At 49.1% G+C, this 23,831-nt stretch overlaps 1 pseudogene; it reads right to left on the bottom strand.

Moving 5' to 3' along the window:
* Positions 1 to 23,831, bottom strand: part of LOC115463701 — a 750,344-nt pseudogene that overhangs the window by 629,569 nt on the left and 96,944 nt on the right.

Below are 23,831 nucleotides of genomic sequence, written 5' to 3' on the forward strand. Positions count from 1 at the left end.
AGAATCTGTGATGGTATTTTAAGGGCACCGCATTCTGTGCCCCAAGTGTCAGTGCTGTATTCAGTGTGTCCTGAACGTCCTCACTCAGGTTGGACCAGCCCAATGCTGTGATGTAGTGCTGCACCTGTAGGTAAGCAATCCTGTCAGCCTCCGTCAGCTTAAATTCCTGCTGTAACACCGGAAATGGCCGAGTCTTGCCCTCTTGAGACACCAGTTGATATATATACTGTATCCCGAGTTCCCGCCAGCGACCGAAGGCCACTGAAGAGGACCCCTCTGGAAAGTCTGGGTTGTGGAACAACGGCAAAAAAGGTGTCGCTCTCCAGTCAAAATTATGCCACTTACAGAGCTATTTCCACGCTGCCCTCGCTGATACTACTAACGGATTCTTCCCCAATTCCACATCTAACCCCCTTCCCAATGCGTGTAACCCCCATCCCAGGTGTGCAGTGGAAGTTATTGCCATCTCTAATTGAGTTACTGAAAAATCTTGACTCTCTGTTAACCAGTCCCTGATGTGTCTCATGGAACATGCTATCGTTTAGTAGCGTATGTTAAGCAGCCCCATCCCCCCCCCCTGCGGTCTCGGCTTCTGAATTGTGTGTAATGGGAGCCTGGGTTTTTTCTGATTCCACAAGAATTTTTGTATTAAATCGATGAAGTGTCTGCTCCTCTCTCCGCCTCAAGTACAGCGGCAGCATCTGAAACGTATAAAGCCACTTAGGAGCTATCACCATGTTAAATAGGCCTATACGACCTGAGAGGGAGAGTGGGCATGTGCCCCAGAGTTGTAACAAATGTCTCGTTGTATCCAGTAGTGGCAGCACGTTTCTCTCATACAGTGTCCCCATATCTGTTGGAATAATTACCCCAAGTAACGAATCTGCTGTTCAGCCCATTGCAAAGGGAGTTGGCTGCTCCAATTTTGTCTCAATACCTCATCTAGCGGCAGAGCTAATGACTTCGCCTGATTGAGCTTGTACCCCGAAAGCTTGCCATAATTGGCGATGGCGCGCAGGAGGCTCTCCAAAGAGGCCTGCGGGTCACTCAATAACATCAGCACAGGCAAGCACTTTTATTTCTCTCCCATAGACCGGGATTCCTTTTATGTTTTTCCGTGTTCTAATCTCATTTCGTCCTTTAGATTATCAATAGAAATCAAACAAAATAAAACATGGAAAGTCAAGAAATGTATTAAGTTATGTCCAATAAAAAAGGTATCATCTTATTTTCTTTTCCATGTTTTATTTTGTTTGATTTCTATTGATAACCTTAAGAGTGGACTAACACGGCTACCACACTCCTCTACTTAAGATGGAAGATACCGCATACAGCCGCATGAAAAAGCAAGTGAACAAACTTTTGGAAAAAGAAACAAAAGTGAACAGTCATCTTTACTTTCTGACAATCTGCAAGAAGAATGACATCATTCCAAAGGACTGAGTATCAAAAATCCTTTGGCTACTACTTACAATTCTGACTATGCAGAGAAACTCTGCAAACGCACTAGTCAGAAATTAAGAAATGAACTTATACATCAACTCTACAAGAAAAAAAGAATAATACAAACCCAAAGGGATGTAACCATGAGGAACATGGAGGAATTACATCCACACCTTGTGAACCAACTTAAAGAGGACCTACATAACATCCAAGGAGAAAAACAATACATTGCTATCCGCAAAAAGGAAATAAAGCTATATTCTTCAAAATCAAAGAGAGAGAAACTGCTTATCCTTGAATAGCTATAACTCTGCAGAACCAACATCCCCAGACACCTTGGAGACACTTGGATACACATCTGAGGCATGTGAAAATCAGAGCCCAAACAAACCAGAGAATACTGATCACACCTTTACAGATGCAAACCAAATGGGGATAATAAACCTCTCGAACCATCAATTATCACAGCATGAGGTCTCGGTGCTATCAAAAGGGCTCTCATTCTGCCCGTCCAGGGAACTAGATGTAATCCAACTATACTCAGACCTAGAGGAATTCTTCAGAAAAATGCGCCTTAAAACACATTTCTATAATAAAGGGACACCAAACAGACCGGAATACAGTCTTAAACAAAAGAACACTTACCGTATTTTTCGGACTATAAGACGCACTTTTTTCCCCCAAAATTTGGGAGGAAAATGGGGGGTGCGTCTTATAGCCCGAAGGTAGCGAGTTCGGGATCGCCCTCCCGTACTTACGTCACGCGATGTTCCCTGGTGGTCTAGTGACGTCGGGGCAGGAAAGAGCCCCCTCTTTCCTGCCCAGCGCGCTGCTCTCCGTCCTCCTGACTGCTTCCTGACTCGCCGAGACCGTCAGGAAGCAGTCAGGAGGACGGAGAGCAGCGCGCTGGGCAGGAAAGAGGGGGCTCTTTCCTGCCCCAACGTCACTAGACCACCAGGGAACAACGCGTGACGTAAGTACGGGAGGGCGATCCCGAACTCGGACAAGACGCACCGGAGCACCTAGGTTTTAGAGGAGGGAAAAAGGAAAAATTTTTTTTTCCTATTTCCCTCCTCTAAAACCTAGGTGCGTCTTATGGTTCGTTGCGTCTTATTGTCCGAAAAATACGGTATTTCACCCCACAGGAGGGACAAAACTACAAGCTGGATAATTACATAGAAAGTTTCACACATAGGGTGAAATCCCAACTTTCCAACAAACAGAAGAGAATCCTGTACAATCTTACCCCACCAGAAAGAGCGGCCATAAGAACCCTACAAACGAATGAACGCATTATCATCAAACCCGCAGACAAAGGAGGCGCAGTGGTAATTATGGACATACAAAAATACATTGAAGAGGGGCACAGACAGCTCTCAGACAATAAATAGTACAGGAAACTAACTGAGGACCCCACACAGGATTACACAAAACAGCTGAAGACCTTATCAAAACATTTCCTACACAAGCGCAACCTCACCTGAAGAAACTCATACCAAATCAACCTTCCGTGGGCACATTCTACATGCTACCCAAGATCCACAAACCGGGAAACCCTGGCAGACCAATCATATCAGGTATTGGCACACTCACGGAAGAAATATCTGGATTCATAGAGGGAATTCTGAAACCTCTCGTACACAAAACTAACAGCTTCATACAAGACACCACAGACTTTCTGAATAAATTGAAAAATATCAAGCAACTACCACCTAACACCCTTCTGGTCACGATGGATGTAGAATCACTATACAGCAACACTCCACATGCGGATGGCATAGCTGCATGTGGAAGACTCCTAAAAAAATCCACACTGGACCATCAATACTCACCAGAAACTATTACAAAATTAATCAAATTCATTTTAACTCACAACTACTTCCACTTTAACAATGATATCTATCTGCAAATAATGGGCACTACGATGGGCACCAGGACAGCACCCCAATATGCCAACCTTTTTATGGCTGAGCTGGAAGAGACATTTCTGAATACACACCAGACCAAACCTCTAAAATACTACTGGTACATCGATGACATTTTTATGATTTGGACGGAGGGTGAAGAAACTCTGAAACAATTTTATTCTGCCTTAAATACATGCCATCCTACAATCAGATTCAAAATTGACTACTCCCCAGAAAAAGTCAATTTTTTGGACACCACGGTCTGAATCAGTGATGGCTGTATACAAACATCTATATACAAGAAACCCACAGACAGATGCAGCTACCTCCACAACTCCAGCTTCCATCCTTCACATACAAAAAGATCCATCATTTACAGCCAAGCCACAAGATACCACCGTATCTGCTCTGACCCAGGGGACAGAGACAGACACCTTAAAAGCTTGACTGAATCTTTTAAACAGAAGGGCTACAACCCCAAAATAATCTCCAAGAATATTGCCTCCTCCCTCAAAACACCCAGGGAGAATCTGCTACAGTACAAAAAGAAAAAAATCCACAGACAGAATCCCGCTTGTAGTGACATACAATCCAGAGCTGGAAAAACTGAGGAAAATCATAAGAGATCTACAACCTATACTCCAGGAGGATGAATTACTGAAAGAGATATTCCCATCCCCACCAGTACTGGCCTTCCGACAGCCACCCAATTTAAAACACAAGCTAATCAGAAGTAAACTTCCATCACAGACTGAAAAGGAACAGAAGGGCACACTTCCCTGTAATTTATCCAGTTGCAAACTATGCCAAAATATTTCACAGGACCCCAAAGTCATCCACAAAGGAAAGATATTCAACCTAAAGGGATCTTTCACTTGCTCATCTTCCAATGTGGTATATATCATTCAGTGTAAAAAATGTAACGAAGGATGCTATATTGGAGAAACAGGCCAGATGCTTAAGACAAGATTCAATAGACATCATATGAACAATACTGGTGCCAGCAGGGTTCCCACGCCTGTTGGTCAACATTTTACAGGACCAGGACACTGTACCAGTGACTTCACAGTGAGAATCCTGAAAGGTAACTTTAAAAACCATACAAGAACGTAAGACCTTTGAAGTCAGAATGATTGAATATTTTAACACCCAACAGAAAGGACTTAACAAGGATCTGGGGTTCCTAGCCCATTATAAACCATAAAGCTGTATGTCTCTGTTGATCACCCCACCCCTCACCTATCCACACCCATCCTGTTAGAATATCAATGATATGCATGGGGACATCAAAGCATACTTCCTACCCACCCCCTCCTCCCACCCTGTCAGACTGTCATAGTAATGCTTGAATGTTTTCACTTATATACACTGTCAGCTAGCACATTTGCTTATTTCCGATCTGAGGAAGAAGGGCAACCTTCGAAAGCTAATCAAGAAATGTATTAAGTTATGTCCAATAAAAAAGGTATCATCTTATTTTCTTTTCCATGATTTATTTTGTTTGATTTCTATTGATAACCTTAAGAGTGGACTAACACGGCTACCACACTCCTGTCCTTTAGATTGTAAGCTCCTTTGAGCAGGGACTTTCCTTCTTTGTTAAACTGTACAGCGCTGCGTAACCCTAGTAGCGCTCTAGAAATGTTAAGTAGTAGTGAGGCAGCTTGGGCAAAGAAATCAGATTAATTTGGTGTTTTAACTTTTCAGTCCTGTAAAGTGGAGGAATGCCACCTGGGTTTAATTTACTCAGAAGTCTAGCTTTTGCTAGACCAGAGGTTAGAAAGGTCAGAGAGAAGTAATTATTTACCACATCTGGATACCATTATAAGCAAGGCATATTGCAGGCAGTTTAAAGGATTAGTTTAATGCTGGTTAGAAGGAGATAGTTTAGAGATAAATAATTCTAGATGATTTAGAATTTGTCTTATAAGGAATTCTGATTTCTGCTTATTTTAGAATATGTTTTATTCTGTGTAATTAATAAGTTCTATTTCTATGTAGAATATCTTTTCAAGTCAGTGTTACATCTTTGACTGACTTTTCAAGTGAAGCTTTGTTTGCAGTTTAAGAGGTCATCATCTGGTTTGAATTATCCACAGTCCTTGCTAGTTCTGTGTAGGAAGCTAGGTGAAAGAGGTCAGGGAAAGTCTTGATTAATTATAGCTAAATGAAGGACTGGTTTTCTGAAAGTAATAACAAATCATGTATCATTAAGCAAGATTGGCCCTTGACCCCTTAATGAATGCCAGAACCCAGTTTAAGCTATGACTGGGAATATGAGAAATAATAAAATGCAAAAGATAGGTGCCACATTGTCTAGTGTGAGAGGCCCCAGGTCATAGGTCAGTTTAGGAAATATTAAACCTATGTAACTGATATTTTTAAGTAATGTGTAAGTAATAATTAGTTCAAGGCAGGGAAATCAATCTATTCTTTGCCATCTGGTGAGAAAGGGGGGCTAGAGAGGTGTAGGACCCTATATAACTGAGAGCAGAAGCAGCTTACGTCAGAAGAATAAGAGAAGGAGCTGAGACAGAAGCCACAAGACACAGAGAGCTGAGAAAGAGAAGAAGAGACCTAGTGCTGATGTCCTACTTTGTTTGCTGGCAAATAAAGAAGATTTCTCTCTCATTCTGGTGTGTGGTGTTTGACTCCTGAAGTACCACAGATTCTGCTAACAATAGTGGTAATTCCTGCAACAGTAGTAGTAATGGTTCTAGGGTCAGCAGAAAAAGTAGTGGGAACAGGGGGCAGCCCTGTCGTGTGCCTCTTCTGATGTCAAATCCCTCTGTTGTAGCCCCATTAACTCGAATCATTGCCCGTGGACATGTATAGAGCGTTTCTATTGCTTGAATAAACCACCCTGTTAGACCTATGCTTCTCAAGGTTGCACCATAAATGACCAGTTCACTCGGTCAAATGCGCGTTCCGCATCTAAACTCACTATTAATCGATGGGTCTCAGGGCGTATCCCGGGGAGCATGGCCAATATTAATTTTCGTACATTTAAGACTGATTGGCGGCCCCGGACAAATCCCGCCTGTTCTTCTTTGACTAGTTGTAGCATCAGTGGCGCCAGTCTATCAGCCAGGATACAGGACAATCATTTGGCCTCTACATTAATGAGAGAGATTGGTCTATAGGAGCAGGGTTGCAAAGGATCTCTGTCTTTTTTCGGTATCAGGCTTATTAAGGCCATATTAGCATGCGGTGGAAAGTGGCCTGTCTCTACCACAGTGTTCAGGTATTCTGTTAATGGCCCCATTATCTGGGCTTTTAGCATTTTATAAAACTCTCCTGACAGACAATCAGCTTCAGCGCACCGATGGCTTTCTGCAGTTCTTTTGCCTCCACCGGGTTATTAAGGAAGGCTAAACGGTCTGCAGGGATTTTCCCCAATCCTCTCGCTTGCAAATACTTCCGTATCCCGTCCCTTGTTCCTTCCTCCTCCTGCTCCTTTTCGTATAGTGTGGCGAAGTGGTGCTGAAAGGTCTGCGCTATCTCCTCTAAATTGTTTGTTATCCCCCCTGCAGGGTTCCATATGGCCATGATAAAATGTGACTTACGTGCCCCTTTCAGGGCCTTCATCCCTCCCGCTTTGTCCCCGACTTTGTGCAACTTATATTTCCTATATAGCAGGGATCTCATTACCTATTTAAAGCTGTCTTGGTGGACACAAGAAGCTCATATTGTGCCTGGGTTTGGTCTTTGGCATACCTCCTCTTCACCACCCTCAGTTTCTGTTCCAAATCCACCACCCCCTGTGATATTTGCCGATTCCGCTTACTGACAAAGGCTATAATCTCGCCTCTGAGCACCGCTTTGGTGGTAGACCAAAACAAAACAGTGTCCTCAAAGTGTTCGTGGTTGTGAACCAGAAACTCCTCCCATTTCTTCTGTAGATGATTCCCAAAATCTCTGGAGGCAAACAGGTAAGCTGGGAACCTCCACACTGGCGGCTGCTGAAAGAATGTCGCTGACTCACTATCCACCCATATGATGGAGTGGTCCGAGATTTCTTCAGGACCAATCTGGGCATCAATTACCATGTGAAAGAGATCTTGTGTTGTGAATATATAGTCTATTCTAGACTGTGTTTGATGCGCCCTGGAGGTATGGGTATAATCCCTCTCCTCCCCATGTAAAATTCTCCATGGGTCCACTAATCCTAGCTCCTGGCAAAAGGCTTCTAAAACTGAGATGGTTGGAGCTAGCCTCGATGGTAGTGTTTTAGATCTATCTTGCTCTCCGTCAATCACTTGGTTCATATCACCCGCTAAAATCAGTGGAAGTGCCGCGTGCCCCTGGTAACGTGCTAGTAGCTGGGCATAGAAGTTGTGCGCTGGTGTATTGGGGCCATAGACTGACGCTAAGTGCATCTCTTTCCCTTGTAGATTAATTTTAATCCCCACCAGCCTCCCGTCTCCATCTCTGATCATCATTTTTGCCTGGCACATTAGCGCTTTGTGAATCAAGATGGCCATCTCCCCCCCCCCCCCCCCCCCCCCCACGGCCTGTCGCTGAGGAACAGAATACCTCCCCAACCCAGCTGTGTTTTAATTTCTCATGTTCTTCTTGCGAGAGCCGGGTCTCCTAGAGGCAGGCTATCCCCACCCTGTGTTGTTTTAGGGCTGCTAAGATTTTAGTTCTCTTGATAGGAGAGGTAATGCCCCCGACGTTCCAGGAAATCAAGCGCACTTTACCTAATGACGCGCTGGACCCTGGATCGCCTTTTCCACACAACGTTCCATCTATCCATATCTCCTGGGCACCCAGCCTTACCCCGGAGATCTGCTTCCCCCACTGAACACCCCTCCACCAACTCCTCCCCCCAACTGTCTGCTGTACCTTTGTTCATTGTGTACCTATTATGACTGTGGTTTCCTAATCTAAGATGAACATCTCGTGCTCCCCCCTCCCTCCCCGCCCCCTCTTCCCCCCCATTCCCACACCCTAGTCCCTTACATGCGCTGCCCATTATAAAATGGGTCCTAGGGGTTTTCCTTGCCTCCCGGTCCCCGACCCTCCAAGGTACAATAAGCATCACACAAACCCTGCAACTCTGAAAAACTGCTCACGCTTTTGGACTCCCTGTTCCAAGACTCTCCATGTCTTATGGATGGTCTGTTCAGTAGTTTCCTTTGGCGTCCCATCCCTTCCGATCCAACTCATGCACAAATTTCTGTGCTTCGTCATATGTTCCAAAAGCTCTCCATTGTCCGTTCTCTTTAACTTTTAACACCGCCGGGTAAACCAGCATGAAATGGGTATTCAGCTCGTGTAGTCTCTTGCAGAGCGGAGTGAAGTGCTTCCTCTTTTCTTGCAATGCCGAGGAGTAGTCTTGAAAGATGTAGATTTGATGGCCATCAAACTTGGTTTCTTTTATGCCAGAAACCCCGCAAAATCTCCTCTTTATGCACGTAATTGTGGACTTTGAGAATCATAGTTCGCGGGTTTCGTCGGCCATCTTGTTGTCTGCCCACGCGGTAAGCCTTCTCCAAGCACAGGGGCCCCGCGTGGTCAGACAGTGCAAATTCTTTGGACAGCCATTTTTCGAGCACTGAAGGCAGTACCGAGGCTCCCACGGACTCAGGGAAGCCCACAAATTCTGAGGTTTGCCCGACGAGATCTATTCTCTAGCTAGTCTAGCTTTTCGTTTAGGGACTCCGTCGTAACTTTGAGCGCTGCTATCTGCTGCAAGGTCGGTGCGATCGTCTCCCCCACCGCTGCTACCCGCTGTTCTAACTCTCCGGTCCGCCTCGTCGTATCCGTGATGAGCGCCTCAAGGGTTGATAATTGTGCGAAGACCTTGCCCAGCTTCGGTTCGATCACCGCTCCCATGGCATCTGCGAGTTGTTGTAGCTGTTCTGCAGAGAACATCGGGGAGTCGTTCTGTTGCGGGCTTTCCTCTGTTCCGCCTGCCGCCTTCGACTTCTCTTTGTCTTTTTTTGTACCTCTGGATTGCTTTAGTTGGGGTACTGAGAGAGTTATCCATGCGACTCCCCTTCGCTGTTGTTTCTGAGTTGCTCGAGCATCACGTGACCCCTCACAAAATATTTATTTTTATTTGGGCTTATAAAACCACTTGCCCCTGAAACATGTTCAAAACAGAATAATCCATTTGTATATCTAAAAGGCAAACTTCTACAAAACAGATGAAAATGTGATTCCAGGTGCCCCAATGAAAGGAGAGTTTAATTCTACTTCCATTTAATTTCAATATATTCCATTGTCTTACACCAGTGTAACGGGTCAGAAAATCAGGAGGCGAAAGACAAATTGGTTCCAAAACAAAACAACTTTTATTGCTAGCAATTCACACAGCACCGAGTACAATCTCAGAATACTGTGTGTCGAGCGTCATCTGACACTCGTTCTTATACAGATTACTAGTCATGCGCATAAAACGCATCATACATCACACACACACATGCGCAGTACAGGCACATGCGCAATACATTAGTAGTTCTGTAGTTCTCACAGAGAAAAGATACGTCAGTTTCATAGCTTTCATAGAAATTGTTACTTTGCAAGAAATGTAACTTATTGCAGTGTTCCAGCACATCTACACAATACAGCCTCTATGCAGGGATCATGAGACTGGGCTGGCAGAGCCAGCTGCCTTCCATACAACCCTAAATTGCTGACTACTACAATTTGTTATCTAGCTGCTGGTTAACAAATACATACTACTAGTAAAAGTCTAAACTGCACAGGTTTAGGTCTTAGTCTAGGCTCATTACATGTAAGGCACAGAAGGTCCAGTGCATTAATAAAGTATGGCTAAAAGGCCAAAAGCAGAGTTAGAGTCCATAAGTATAAGTCCATCAGTAGGCACAAAACATGAGGTTGTTCTGGTAGTCAGTAGTATTCATAGTATTCGAGTAGTATCCGGCGCTCCACTCCTTCATTCCCCCCTTTTGATACTTGAACATCCATCTGGTGGAGAGTATCACCGTCATGAACCCTAAAAAAAAAAGAAAGAAAGGACAAGGGTAGTTAGCGAGGGAGGCAACAAGCGAGCCCTAAGCCCTTGCGCAGCCGTTGGTTGCTTCGCCGGGGTTGAGACGGAGGGCCCCTAGTGGAATCCCCCCCCCTTTGTATCCGGTCTTATGCTGGCACAAGGGCACTGGCCCATTAATTGACTCAGGAGGTGAAAGGTGCACGTCAGCCACAAGGTGCTTCATCGTCAGCTTCATCAGACTGGGGAATGGGGGAGTACATCTGGAGAGCCATAAGTTGGGCAGCAGCACGGCGGTCAGCGATGCTTTCCATGGTGGAGCGGAGACACCTGAAAACTAAGGGGAGAGACAAAGGTATTAATAGGCAGGACAGCAAAAACAGGCCCCCCATGACGAGGAGACCCTTTAGGCTCCCGGAGGTCGGCAACCAGCTAGTTAGGGAGGAGGTCCAATCCCAAGCACTGTTCCAGGTTTGGACGGGGACGTGGGCCAATTTGACCATCCGGTCAGTTATCTCGCTGATGACTTGGCTTTGGTCATCTATCTGTAGGCAGCAATTACTGAGGTTAAACTTGCCACACACCCCGCCTTCCTGGGCCAAGAGGTAGTCAAGAGCCAAGCGATTTTGGTAAACTGCGGTAATAAGCTTAGTGTTCTGTCGGGCTAAAATGTTGAGGGCAAAGGCCGAATCATTGGTAAGGATCTCAAGCACCGCCTGCAAGCGGATGATGCGATTCAGCATGTAGATAGGAGTACGGTACCCATATGTACCATCTTCAGCCCATGTGGCCGGTCCATAGTAATGGATGATACGTTCTGGCGGCCACTCGTTGTCCTTCCAGTCTCCTATCTGAACTTTGGGTTTGGTGCTTGGGAGGGACCGTTTACGTCTGCCAATGTTATCAGGTCCCTTTTCCATGTAAAGGGGGATGCCCAACGTCTCGCCGACTCGCAGGGGCAGAAGGAAGAAACTAGGTCGGACGGTGCCCAAGAGACAGGTACCGTACCAGCGGGCCGGGAGCTGTTCATAAGCCCTGCGCCCGCAAATATAGTAGTAGCCCTCCGAGGCTACCCACTTAAGGGAGGCATTCCCTCCGTGTGTCCAGGTTGCGTTCAAGGTGGGTTCAGTCCAGATGGGCTCCGGGACAGGCAGGCGGTCCATCTGCCACCAGGTATGTCGACTGCCGTTAAACTGAAGGACCCCCGTGCAAGCGGAATCTCCCACGGGTACAGAATAACGCTGCGATGGCGCTCGACTAGCGCAGAGGGTACCTATGATATTGGTTCTCAGGGCCCACTCGTACGGCTTCGGGCGCTGGGGAAAGGTAATGTTTGTGGTGTTGAGCGCATCCCATGTCTGTTGTCGGATCTCCCTCGCTTCCCAAGGCCATTGCTCACCCATATCGGTGCCTCCACAGACGAAACAGTTGGTAATCTCCAGGGAGAAGGCAATGTTTTCGGCCAGGTTAAGGAACATATTCCGCGCTTCTGGGGAGATGGGGAACTTAGTCGCTGCTTCTTCAGCGCGAGCGATTTCATCGAATACTTCTTGGTACCCAACGACAGTAGTCTGGTAGTGCGTGGGAGGCTTTGTTTCGAGGCTTTGATATATGGTAATATACGTCAGCGGATCCATTCCTCCTCCGTCAATGCCAAGGCCCCACGTTCCTCTCCATGGCATGTCGTGGCCTCGGATGGGCCAGTCTAGGGACACATAGTTACCAGAGCCTCGACGAAATTCGCCCAGGCCGGTGCATCCGGTATATCCTCCTCCCGTGTAAGCGCATACTCGTTCCCAGCCCGAGGCTCGAGTGTCGCCGGCACACGGGAGCCAAACCCAAGGGGAGCAGCATCTCATGTCTGGACTGAAAGGGCAGACATACTTGTGGTCGTTCACATATGCCTCACGCCAACTTTGGCTTCCACACTTACGGGACCAAGGGTGTTTGTCCATGGCGGCGCAAACGTCGAAAGTGAGTGTAGCCACAGTTTGGGTACCGCCAGCAAGGATGCGAGTGGAATTAACGTAATACAGAATGCCATCCCCTTCAACCCCCGGGGACCCAGCCACATACGCAGGGAGTCCTACACTGAGGGTGACATTGTAGTATCTTGGCTTGGTGGGGCTATGGCAGACGGTGAGGTTGCCTTGGAGGCACCTGTGGAACTGTTGGAGGCCAGCCGTGGTGATGATGGCGCAAGTCGGAAGGAGCCGACAGCCGCTGTCCGGGGGCTGCGACTGGTGGATGAGGGTGGTGACTAGGTGGTACCCTCCTTTTATACGATGGCGCACCAGGCGCAAACATTCAGTACAGTTCTGGCTCAGGGGGTGATAGCTCGGGACTGAGCAAAGGAGGAGTAGTAGGCTCAGCATCATATATGTGGTGGAAGGTATCCGAGCTTTTGCAACAAGAAGATGATAAGGCCCACGATTATGGCTACAATAAACGCAGAGCCAAAGACACAGTGGGTCCAAAAGCTGGGGTCCTGTTGCTGGGCAGGCATGAATCTACCGGTTCACGTCTTTCTGAGGGTCAGCCGTAGTGGAGCGTTAGGATGTTGATGCGCCGTCCACTGTTTCGGGGTGCTGCTAGTAGGAGCGGCAGGCTTCAGTCGGGTCCAATGTATCCACACTGGGCTTCCTGCAATTTTAACAGCGGTAGGAGTCGTTAGGAGAACAAGGGAGGGCCCTTTCCATTTGGGTTTCAGACAGTCCGATTCATCCCACTCCTTTACCCAAACCTCATCCCCCACCCTAAACTGGTGTGTAGGACTGGTGAGGACTAAGGGACCTACACTCTCAGTGTATTGTTGGATGTCCTGCACTACCTCGCGTAAGGCTTTCATCTGTCTCACTAAGGAATTCTCGCCCTGTATCTGCAAGGAGTCGGGAAAAGAGGGTAGTGGTGGTGGTCTAGCATACATCATCTCGTAAGGAGTAAGGCCTGTGGCCTTGGGGGTGCACCTCATATGTAGCAAGGCCAGTGGGAGCAGGTCGGGCCATTTGGCCTTTGCCTCTTGGCACAGCTTGGCTAGCTGATTCTTCAGGGAACGGTTAGCTCTCTCCACTATACCGCTGCTCTGGGGCCTCCAGGCACAATGCAACTTCCAGTCGAGGCCCAGTCTCGTACTGAGCTGTTGTGTAACTTCGCTGGCGAATGCAGGGCCGTTGTCGGAGTTTATTTGCTTGGGGAGGCCGTATCTCGGCAGAATGTGCTGGATCAATAAGGAGGTGACTTCCTTCGCCATTTCCGTTCTGGTGGGCTGAGCTTCAATCCATCCAGTGTAGGTACATACAGCGACGAGGATGGCTTTATATCCCCGTGCTGGGGGCATATGCGTGAAATCAATCTGGCAAACGTGGAATGGGCTAGTGCCCGGAGAACATGGCTTGGCGTCGGACCGGGTCCCGTCCTTGGATTGTTCCGAGCACAGGTTAAGCATTGACTGGAAGCATTTTTGGTCCACAGAGATAATTTGTTAATGTAATAGGTCTTCTCGAGCAGGCGTCCCAGAGCGTTCTTGCCTAGGTGGGTACGTTCGTGGGCCTCCTTGGCCACGGTCCACGCCAGGGCTTCGGGTATCCATATGCGTCCGTCTTGTAGTATCCACCAGCCATTGCGTGCCTCCAGGCCCTCTTGCCGGGCCCACTCCGTTTCTTGCGGGGCATAGATAGGGATCTCGGTGGGGAGGTGAACAACGAGTACAGGGTCAGAGGAACAAGAAAGGTAAGGGAGTTGACTTGCTCTTTTTGCAGCGTCGTCTGCCCGCTGATTTCCCCGGGCGATAGGGTCCGTTCTCCCGGTGTGGGCCCTGCAGTGCATCACAGCCACCTTCTTCGGTTTCCATACTGACTCGAGTAACTGGCAGATCTCAGCGGCATTTGCAAGTCCTTTCCCCTCAGCTGTCAGAAATCCCCTCTCCTTGTACAAGGCTCCGTGCACCTGGAGGGTGAGGAAAGCGTATTTGGAGTCGGTGTAAATGTTAACAACTTTTCCTTCAGCCCACAGGAGGGCTCTGGTGAGGGCGATCAGCTCCGCTTTCTGGGCTGATGTTCCGGGCGGCAGGGCCATAGCCTCGATCACATGGTCCTCAGACACGAAAGCATAGCCAGCTCTTCGAATTCCCTCTATCACCTGGCTGCTTCCATCGGTAAAAAGGGTGATGCCCCCTTGCCAGGGTTGGTCCTTCAGATCAGGTCTGCTCGAGTGCACAGTGGCCATTACCTCTTCACAGTCGTGGAGTGGTGGTTCAGGGGCCGGAAGGAGAGTAGCGGGATTAAGGTTAGTTGTGTCCAGGATCCGTACCTCCGGATTTTCGCACAGGAGGGCTTGGTATTTGACCAATCGGGAGTTGGTCATCCATCTGGGTCCGTGGCTCTCGAGTAGGCCGCGGATGGTGTGGGGCGTAGTTACAAAGAGTGTTTGGCCGAAGGTGAGCTTGTTGGCCTCGTGTATCAGCAGACAGGCAGCCGCAATGCTTCGTAGGCAGCCCGGCCATCCTCGTGCCACGTTGTCCATGCCTTTGGAGAGGTATGCTACAGGGCGTTGCCAGGTGCCGACCAGTTGGGTGAGGACTCCAAGTGCCAATCCCTTCTTTTCGTCGATGAACAAGTGGAACGGCTTAGTCACATCTGGCAGTCCGAGCGCTGGTGGGGCCGCAAGGGCATCCTTAAGGTCCTGAAGGGCTTTCAGTTCGCTTTTCTCCCACTGGAGATCTTGGCCCTCGAGTTCAGGTCCTTTCAGTTTGGCATACAAACTGTGGGTCAGGATGGCAAAATTGATGATCCAAATGCGGCAATATCCAGCAGCTCCGAGGAGTGCCCGTAGTTCCTTCTTATTTGCAGGAGTGGGTTGGTTGCGGATAGCTTGGGTTCGGGGGATACCGAGCCTCCGGGTTCCTTCTCGGAGGCGAAACCCCAGATACTCGACTTCGATCTCGCATATCTGGGCCTTCTTGCGACTGGCCCGATACCCCCGGGCTTCCAGGGTTTTCAAGAGGTAAAGGGTAGCTTCTGCACAGTCCGTGTACGTTTCACGGGCCACCAACAGGTCATCCACGTATTGGACGACCGGCCCATACTCGTCCTGATACGTCTTCAGGTCCTGAGCGAGTTGGTCGCCGAAGAGGGTGGGGGAGTTCTTGAATCCCTGGGGGAGTCGTGTCCAGGTAAACTGCTGCTTATTACCAGTCTGTAAGTCTTCCCACGTGAAGGCAAACAATTTCTGGCTGTCGGCGGCAAGGGGGATGGAGAAGAAGGCGTCCTTCAAATCAATGACACTGTACCACTTGGTCTGGGCTGGCACTTGGGCGAGAATGGAATAAGGGTTCGGTACGAGGGCAACTATGTCGGCTACCTGGTTGTTGACCTTCCTCAAGTCTTGGACGGGCCTATACTCCGACGTTCCTGGCTTTTTCACGGGCAATAATGGGGTGTTCCAAGCAGATCTGACAGGTCTCAGGACCCCGTGCTGAAGGAGTTTTTGTAGGTGTGTTTGCATGCTATGCAGGGCTGCATAAGGGATGTGATATTGTCCTTGGTTGACAACTTGGGCATTTGGTTTGAGTTCGATCCAGAGGGGGATGGCGTTGACGGCTAGTCCACCAGGGTTCACCTCCGCCCATACGTTGGGCACCTCTTCCATTAGGTCCCTTCTCTGTTGTGCGAAAGGGGTGTCCTGGTAATAGCGGCCGTCGTCAGGGCCTGCAATAAGGGGGGCATATAGTCTCCATTCCTCCCGCACCGGGCAGAGGAGCGTCACTGGTTGGTCTTCGAAATGGGCTTCCACTTCGCCCGTTGGTTTGAACTTCAGGGTGGCTTGGAGTTTGCACAGTAGGTCGCGGCCAATCAGGGGGACGGGGCACTCGGGGATATGGATGAACTGGTGAGACACCATCGTCCCACCGATCTGGACTTGGCGTTCCCTGAGGAGGGGGGCTGTGAGCGATTTTCCAGAAGCACCGATAATTGGTATAGTTTCTTTTGTGGCCGGGGCGATGGCTGTGGTGATGACGGAACGTTGGGCCCCCGTGTCTAGGAGGGCCTTCATCAATTGCGTCCCCACGCGGATTTCCACCAGAGGGTCAGTGGGGACTCTGCCCTCCCGGTCCCTTCATGCCGTATGGTCCCGGGTGGCGTCCAGAGCCATCTGCCATTCCTGCTGTTCGGCCCGTTCCCGGCCGCGGCCCCGTCCTCGTTGTCCTTGTCTGGGGCCCTTTGGGTGGTCGGCGTCTTCCCCCCCTCTCTTCTGGTCACGCGGTTTCTCCGGACAGTCCGCCCACCAGTGCCCTTCCTCCCGACAGTTTGCGCATTGGTTGCGTCCTAAGGGGGACCGTGTTCCTCTCCCTCCTCGGCCTCTACCTCTGCCCCGTGGCCTGGACCCTAAGCGTTCTTCCAGCACTGTGGCTAACACATCCGCATTCTCGTGCATCCGCCTGGTGGACTCCTTCCGGGCTTCGGCCTTCTCTTCTTGGTCGCGGTATCCGAACACGCGATCAGCTATGGCCTTCAGTTGGCTGATGCCCATCCCTTCAAATCCTTCGGTTCTCTGGAGTTTCCTCCGTATGTCGGGTGCTGACTGGCTAACAAAACTCATGACCACTGTGGAGACGTTTTTGGGGTCCTCGGGGTTTATTGGACTATGTCTCCTGAATGCATCCATAAGGCGCTCAAGGAAGTCCCCTGGACTTTCATTCTTCTGTTGAACTATATTGTGAATTTTTCCCATATTTGTAATTTTCTGTTTTCCCTTCTTAAGGGCCGCCAGGTATGCCTGTTGGTACCGGCGAATGACGGCCTGTCCTTCCTCGGTCCGGTAGTCCCATGCAGGGACCGCGGTAGGGGCTTCTATATCTAGGATGGCCTGTACGTTAGCATTTCCCGGGTTGGCGTCTCGGATCGCTTGTTCCATATTTTGCTGTAGGAGGCGGCGCTCTTCAGTGGTCAGGATGTGGGCGCTCAACTGCCTGAGGTCGGCCCACTTGGGATTATAACTGTAAATGATGCCTTCTACCAGTTCTATCAGTTGTTCGGGTTTCTGATCATAAGATGGTCCGTGCAACTTCCAGTTATATAGATCAGCGCTGGAGAAGGGGACGTGGCTGTAGACGGTCGACTGAATGGGCTGGGCATCGGCCACTGGGTTAGGGGTGTAGGTCGTAGACTGCCGGACCGGGTATAGGTTAGTCACTTCTGTCCTCCGGGAAGCCGGAAGTGTACTTCTCGGACTCGACTGGGGGTATCGGGTAACGGTTTTCACTACTCTGTGACTCTTCCTGTTAGTTGTGGGGTCCGGGATTATAGCGTCTCCAGTGTCCGACTCGGACTCGGAGGCCTCAGCGTCATCCGGGCCATCCGACAAGTCCGCGAGGTCGGGATATAGGGGAACGTATGGAGGAGGCGCCACATCATCTTCGTAGGCTTCCGTGGTAACAAGGACTGGGGCCTTAGGGGGCACCTTTTCGGGCGGGCCCTGAGCTTTCCCTCGGCCTTTCATGGGTGGCCTCGGTTTGGGAAGCGCACTGGTAGCACGGGGCGTGGCCTTATTGTTCTTGGCGGTAGTACGGGGCGTGGCCTCTGGGGCTCTGACGGAAGGGGCGGTGGGCGTTATAGGGGCGGTTCCCCTGGCCTTCGGAACGGCAGCGACTGCCGGAGTTTGGAGAGCGAAGGCCGGGGTTCGTTTAGCTCCCCGCCCCTTCCTCTGTTTTATCACCATAAGGGCGGCCTTCTCTACCTTATGTTGGGCCCAGTCGGGCGGGTCCCAGACAACGCTTAACCACGCCTCAATGTAGGGGATGTCCTCTGGGCACCCGGGGTTTCCCCCAACTATAACAATATTCATGACCGCCGCCACCTTTTCGTACTCAAATGACCCTTCCGGGGGCCATTCGGCAATTCCTAACCCGGGCCACATAAATTGACATCGCTGTATCATCCCGGCCCTACTGCATTTATCTGGGTCGAACACTTCGCTAAAGTGTTCCGTCATTAAGTCTAGCGGTGTGGAACCACCCCCGCCCATCCTAACCTGAGTGCCAAAGGATAGGAGACAGACGAAGGGGAGAGGGATGGTGGAGGAGTAAGGGGTCTCGTTCCACCGGACACAGAAGGGTCAACACTCGGCCTGACCAGGACGTGGTCGCCCAGCCTGGAACTGCAGGCCCAATCACACAACTTTCGCACACAACAAGAAACCCTCCCGTACGGTTTCTTCGCCCAAGCCTAGTGAGGTTCCGGGACCTAGTCCGTATTAGTCACTGGCTAAGAGGGTGATCAATCCTCTTCTTCGGCCCTTTACCGAGCCGGTCACTACGTTGAGTATACTCGCCTGTCCGTCGTCCCAGCAGGCCGCGCCGTCGTACGCGTCTCTCCGGAGAGAAAAAAGAAAAATGAGAAAGCTGTTTTGTCGGAGCCACACAGTCCCACCTTCAGCCGGCCGGAATTGATCGGCCCTCCCGCCGTGAAGTGGACGCTGAAGTCAGCGGTGGCCACTAACCACTTTCCCGGCCGGGGGAGTCGGTGAACCGATCCGCCTGCAGTGGGAAGGGGAAAGAATATAATCCGATTTCCCTTTCTACTCCTGTCCCATCTGGGTCGCCAATGTAACGGGTCAGAAAATCAGGAGGCGAAAGACAAATTGGTTCCAAAACAAAACAACTTTTATTGCTAGCAATTCACACAGCACCGAGTACAATCTCAGAATACTGTGTGTCGAGCGTCATCTGACACTCGTTCTTATACAGATTACTAGTCATGCGCATAAAACGCATCATACATCACACACACACATGCGCAGTACAGGCACATGCGCAATACATTAGTAGTTCTGTAGTTCTCACAGAGAAAAGATACGTCAGTTTCATAGCTTTCATAGCTTTCATAGAAATTGTTACTTTGCAAGAAATGTAACTTATTGCAGTGTTCCAGCACATCTACACAATACAGCCTCTATGCAGGGATCATGAGACTGGGCTGGCAGAGCCAGCTGCCTTCCATACAACCCTAAATTGCTGACTACTACAATTTGTTATCTAGCTGCTGGTTAACAAATACATACTACTAGTAAAAGTCTAAACTGCACAGGTTTAGGTCTTAGTCTAGGCTCATTACATGTAAGGCACAGAAGGTCCAGTGCATTAATAAAGTATGGCTAAAAGGCCAAAAGCAGAGTTAGAGTCCATAAGTATAAGTCCATCAGTAGGCACAAAACATGAGGTTGTTCTGGTAGTCAGTAGTATTCATAGTATTCGAGTAGTATCCGGCGCTCCACTCCTTCACCAGGATTCTCAAAGCATATTACAACAACAGTTAAGATGAACCCATCAGGAAACAGGATATCCTCACTGAAATCTGGCCATCTGAATTGTATAGAAGAAGAGTGAAGAAAAATGAGCACAAACTACAGAATTTATAATTGCTGTTTCTACTAGCTACAATAATTTTGAAGTTGTTTTAGTGCTATTGAATTATGCTCCACCTTGCAAGGAAGGCACTGCCTATCCAACAAAAACCGCTTTAGACTTGTTACAGATGGACCAACAATAAAGAACAACAACGTGGATGCCTCAAAACAAAGAAGCGCTCCAGTCTAAGGTAGTACTTAACAGATCCGGAAGATCCCAGGGATCCCGCAGATCTGGCTTTTACATCGTCCCAGAGAAGAATTTCTTACCTGATCACAAAGCGAGACAGACATTTCCCACCTGTTTTCCCTCTGAGTGCTGGAGCGTATGTTGGTATAGATTAAGGGCAAGGCTGGAGATTTTCTTATTTCTGGAAGAAAAGGAGCTGCTCCTGAAGCCATACAAAAACAGAAACTAATGCACTGGGTGGGGCAGACGAAATTGCTGCAGGTATTTTTAAATGGAACCTGCAGCCCGCCTCTCGCCCCTCACGCTAGGCTTCTAATTGGTCCGTGGCCGCGTGAAACAGCCCAATCACGCAGCGCGGCCACGGAAAAACGCCCAATAACTCGTAACCCGCCCCTTCCAAAAAAAAAAAACGCGGACAAAGGTGAAAACCCGCCCAAAGGTGCGGTTAAACCACCCACCTGGCAACGCAGAGCTCTCCAAAGCTCTTCACTCCTCCCCCTTGTGAGGTCATTTTGGAGTAGCCCACCTCCTTAACGTGGATGTGTAGAGATATCTGGAGAAGTGGAGAACTAGTCATTTTGCATCTATTGCCTTAGAAATTCTTGTGACCTGAATCTGTCAATTTACTTAAAATATTTATAACCTGCACCATCCTAATGTACTCAGTAGCTCACAAATAAATATATTCATATTAAGAACACAGAATTGAAACATACATAAAATGCAATTAATAATTGAGAATTTTCTGATGCCTTAAAAGTGTGTGGTTTATGAAGCAGAACACCAAATAGGAGAAAATGGCACAAAACACTGCAAGAAGACCCCAGGATGCAAATTATGCCAGCACAAATCATAGAACCCTGGTCCCTTAGTAAAGGTAAAGTTCATCCCATGTACACAAGTGCCAAGTCCTGAAGGACTTATGGAGGCTCCCACTTGCATAATGATTTCTTGGCAGACTATTAACAGTTGATATTGTCTTCCCGAGTCCCTTGGTTGGGGTGTTTACTGTCCTGGGTGTAGCCACGGGTGGGCCTGGATCATGGGCCCAGGCCCAGCCACTTTCCCTCCAGGCCCGCCCATCCACATCCTTGCTCGCTGTCGCTGCCTTTTGTCCCGCGGCTCCGCCGGGTGCGGCCATCCGGGAGGCAGCGTTCAGCGTAGCCTGCCTGTCCTTAATTCTTCTCCCCAGGCTCCGCTGCATCGCTCCATTGCTCCCTACATTCTTCTACTCGCCTGTCACGCAGCGCTGCCATTCACACAGCCAGCTGCGCTCCCCCCTACCACATCCATCTGGTCCTAACAGGAAGTGCATCAGAGAGGACCGGATGGACGCGGCAAAGGGGAGCGCAGCTGCCTGTGTGAATGGCAGCGCTGCGTGACAGGCGAGTAGAAGAATGCAGGGAGCGATGGAGCGATGCAGCGAAGCGGAGCCTGGGGAGAAGAATTAAGGACAGGCAGGCTACGCTGAACACTGCCTCCCGGACGGCCGTACCCGGCGGAGCCGCAGGAGAAAAGGCAGAGACAGCGAGCAAGGATGTGGATGGGCGGGCCTGGAGGGAAAGTGGCTGAGAGCTGCTGCACATGGGAGGGAGAGGAGGAGGGGGAGCTGGAGAGCTGCTGGACATGGGAGGGAGAGGAGGAATGGGGGGCTGGAGAGCTTCTGGACATGGGAGGGAGAGGATGAAGGGGCTGAAGAGCTGCTGGACAAGGGAGAAAGAGGAAGAAGGGACTGGAGGGAAGGGACAGAGCTGCTGGACATGGGAGGGAGAGGAGGAAGGGGCTGGAGAGCTGCTGGACAAGGGAGGAAGAGGAAGAAGGGACTGGAGGGAAGGGAGAGAGCTGCTGGACATGGAGGAAGAGGAGGAGGGGACTGGATGGAAGTGAGAGAGCTGCTGGAGGAAGAGGAGGAGAGGACTGGATGGAAGTGAGAGAGCTGCTGGAGGAAGAGGAGGAGGAGATCTCAGTGGAAGGGAGAGAGCTGCTGGATGTGGGAGGAGGGGGCTGGAGAGAAAGAGCTGCTGGATGTGGGAGGAAGATGAGGAGGGGATATGGATGGAAGGAAGAGCTGCTGGAGGAAGAGGAGGAGGGGATCTGAGTGGAAGGGAGAGAGCTGCTGGATGTGGGAGGAAGAGGAGGAGGGGATCTGGATGGAAGGGAGAGAGCTGCTAGATGTGGGAGGACGAGGGGGAGGAGAGGGAAGGGAAACCGAGATACCAGACCAAGGAGATGAAGAAAAAGGGAACAAATACTAAACCTACAGCGTGAGGAAGGGCGGGTTGGCAGGCAAGCAACCAAACCAGATGCTGGAAAGGGGAGGGAGTGAGAGGGAGAGAAGCTGGATGGGGTATGGTCAGAGATGGTAGAGATATAATGGCACTGGGGACAAAGAGAGGGGAGAAGCTGGACAGAGAAATATAGGGACACAGAGAAAGGGGGATACTAAACATGAAGGAAGATAGAGGCACAGAGATGGAAAAAGATGGATAGTGGACATGGAGAGAGAGTAGAAATATCAAATGGACATGAGACCTTAGTGAGTGAGTTAAGAGAAGACAGAAGGATGCAGAAACCAGAGCCTGGGACCAACATGACTTGGAAAAATAAAATGAGCAACAAAGGGTAGAAAAAAGAATTGTATTTTTCTATTTTGTGACTACAATATGTCAGATTTGAAATGTACATCCTGCCAGAGCTTCTGTTAGAATATGGCTGTGGCCCAAGGCAGATATTTAGGAGGGGACCCCAAAGCTTACTAACAGGCTGAACCTTCTTCAGCTTCCAGCTGGCCTGGGGTTTTCTCTAGCTAGGGGGCCAAACACAGTTGCCCTAGTTGTACCTCCTCTAACACTGTCTCTTGCATGTGCTATCATGTTTTGCACAGTATAGGAAAAAATGCATCTTTTTGTATTTCTCTGTGCTGTACTAAATGCAAGGTCTGGCCTCTTGGGATTTTGATTTAATTTGTTTATGGTTTGTGGTCACTTATTCTGTATTTGGCATTTGTGTTCTGTGTGTGTGACCAAAGTATTCTGTTAGCATCAATTTTCTGTGTAGTATTCGATAATACTTTGGCTTGTTCAGTTTTCTTGATGTATTGATGGTTTAGGGCCCCACTGTAATATTTAGGGCATATTTAAGGGAAGCATATGTGTGTTGGTGGACTGTGGCTCAGTGGAGGATGAAGAGTGCACCCTCTTATATTTCCCCTAGTTCTCAATGTGGCCTGAAGCCACTGAGGCCAGCACTGCTACTCCCATTGAAGTTATTAGGAGTGGGGTAGGTGTGCGGTAGGAGTAGGGGCTTGGGCAGGGCATATCAGGTGGCAGGTGTTTCTCTAGTGCCTATCCATCCAACCTGTTGGCCCACCCAAAGATTGCCTTCTGGCTACGCCACTGCTGTCCACTCTTCAGAGGTTATTGCAAAAATGAATGAAAATAAGAGGATTGTAGTGGGCAGGAGAAGTATTTACTGTAAAACTCTCACTGCCTGTCACACAAAACCCACAATGTGCTCCAAGAAATTGTCCAGTCATCAGTGTCCTTTTTCCCAAATCACCATTATTTGAAGAGATCCACAAATTTAAAGCAGACACAGCAGAAGACAAAAGCATAAGTAGGTCAAACAAAGAATAACTAATGCAATCTTCTTTTTCAAGTCCACTTTTTAAATAAGCAGGTAAGTTCTCTGTCAGTTGTAGTGGGGCAGAATACCTCTTGGGCCTCTCTCCTTTTACAGCAGCCAGTATCTTTTTTTTTTAAATATTAACTAATTACAGTTTATTTATTTATTTATTTATTTATTTATTTATAGCGTTTATATCCCACATTTTCCCACCCAAGGGCAGGCCCAATGTGGCTTACAGAAATTTACAGAAAGCATACATCAATTCTACAACAAACAGTCAACGGTATTGTAGTGAAAGAGG

The sequence above is a fragment of the Microcaecilia unicolor genome, chromosome 2, assembly GCF_901765095.1.
Source record: "Microcaecilia unicolor chromosome 2, aMicUni1.1, whole genome shotgun sequence".
Taxonomy (NCBI): domain Eukaryota; kingdom Metazoa; phylum Chordata; class Amphibia; order Gymnophiona; family Siphonopidae; genus Microcaecilia; species Microcaecilia unicolor.